Source organism: Penaeus monodon, chromosome 14 (assembly GCF_015228065.2).
Source record: "Penaeus monodon isolate SGIC_2016 chromosome 14, NSTDA_Pmon_1, whole genome shotgun sequence".
Lineage (NCBI taxonomy): Eukaryota > Metazoa > Arthropoda > Malacostraca > Decapoda > Penaeidae > Penaeus > Penaeus monodon.
This window is the reverse complement of record NC_051399.1, coordinates 36,606,978-36,609,133: the sequence shown is the minus strand read 5'-3', so window position 1 is coordinate 36,609,133 and position 2,156 is coordinate 36,606,978.

Genomic DNA, 2,156 nt, shown 5'->3' with positions numbered 1-2,156 from the left:
GGTGGATGAAGCGATTCAAACCCTTTTCTCTCACTCTGCGGAGGCCCGGGGGTCGGGGAAGGGGGCAAGGGGGAAGGGGGGAAGAGGGAAGGGGAGAAGGGGGAAGGGGGGAAGAGGGCAGGAGAGAAGGGGCAAAGAAGGAGATAGGAGAAGAGGAAATGGCGAAGGGGGATTCAGTAGGCATTGTGAGTACTGTCTTTAATGGTGAGGTATCTGCCGCATCCCCTCCTCTCATATTATTATTATTATTGTTGTTTTTGTTGACACTGTTGGTTATTTTAATGTACGGTGTTTGGTATTTTTTTGTTGTTTTTGTCGCTTTAATGGCTGGACAGGTTGGCTGGTACTTTATTATTTTGTTGGTTGTTGTTTGTTGTTGTTGTTGTTGTTGTTGTTGTTGTTGTTGTTGTTGTTATTGTTGTTGTTGTTGTTGTTGTTGATGTTATTTCTGCTATCGCGTCTCGTTTGGTTGCCGATTTCTTTCTATCGAGTTGTTTGTAATTTCAGCGGTGTCGCAATCTATTTTTTTCTGTATAAATCTTGTGTTGAATTGTATTTCCGTTGTAAGGGGTACCGGCGCCACCTTTGTCCCCTGGTTGTTGAAATGAAAATAGAACCTATAAAGGGGCGGAGGCAAAGGGGGTGGGGGAGGGAGCTGGCAACAACCTCTCCTCCCCTTCTCTCCCCTTTCCCCCTCTCCCCTTCCCCCCCCTCTTGCTCCTTCTCCCCCTCTCTTCCTCCCTCCCCTTTCCCCTCCCTTTCTCTCCCCCTCTCCCCACCCCCTCGCCCCTTTGATCCATTCTCCTCCCCCTCCCCCTAGCCTTCCCCCTTCCCCTTGTGATACTTAGCCTTCTTAAAATGAAATACGCCGTTTGTGCAATTGCTATTCACATTGCATTCGGGAACGCTTCTTTGCAAGGAGAAGGGATGGGTGAAAATGTGGATTTGGGGAGGGTGGAGGGCAGTTGGTGGAGGGGGAGGGGGAGGGGGAGGGGGAGGGAAAGAGAAAGGGAAAGGAAAAAAAAGGGTCAGGCCTCTCTCTCTCTCTCCCCTCTCCTCTCTCTCTCTTCTTCTCTCCTCTCTCCCCTCTCTCCTCTCCTCTCCCTCTTCTCTCCCTCTCCTCCCTCTCCCCCTGGTTTTTTCTTTTTTTTTTTTGTTTTCTTTCTCTCCTCTCTCCTCTCTCTTCCCTCTTCTCTCTCTCTCTCTCTCCTCTCTCTCCCGTTTTTTCTCTCTCTCTCCTCTCTCTCCTCTCCTCTCTCTCTTTTTCTCTTTTCTCTCTTTTTCTCTCTCCCTTTCTCTTCTCTCTCTCTCTCTTCTCCCTTTTTCTCTCCTCTCTTCTCTCTCTTTTTTTCTCTCTCCTTTTTCTCCCCTCTCTTCTCTCCCCTCTCCTTTTTCTTTTTCTCTTTTCCCTTTCTTTTCTTTCTCTTTCCCCCTTTCTTTCTTTTCCCTCTCTTTCCCCCCCCCTTTCCCATCTTCCCTCTTTCTCCTCCTTCTCTCTCTTTCTCCTCCTCTCTCTTTCTCCTCCTTCTCTCTCTCTCTCTCCCTCTCCCTCTCCCTCTCTCCTCTTCCTCTCTCTCTCTCTCCTCTCTCCCCTTTCTTTTTTTCTTTCTCTTTTTTCTCTCTTTTCTACCTCCGGGGTAGTCGTGGGCCCTGTCGCCTCTCATCCGAGGGTCGGTGGTTCGCGCCCGCCCCGGCGCGAAAGTTGCAACTTCGCCTGGGGTTACTGCTGTGGCGGGCCCACGGCGGGCAAGGGGCTCGGGTTTACCGAGTCAGCAGCGCTGCACACGTAAGCAAAATCAACAGCATTGTCCCCCACCAGAATATCCATTGTATCAAAAGGAACCAAACCCAAAATTTAAAATTTAAACTTTAAACTTCTCTCTTTTCTCTCCTCTCTCTCCATCTCTCTCTCTTCTCTCTCTCCCCTCTTCCTCCTCTCCTCTCTCTTTTCCCCCCTCTCTTCTCCTCTCCCCTCTCTCTCTCTCTTCTTTCTTTTCTCTTTCTTTTTTTTTTTTTTTTTTTTTTTTCCCCCTCCCCTTTTTTTTTCCCCCCCTTTTTTCTTTCTCCTTCCTTTCTCTTTCTTTCTCTTTCTCCTCCTTTTCCTCCTCTTTTCTCTTTTTCTTCTCTTCCCTTTTCCCCTTTTCCCCTCTCCTCTC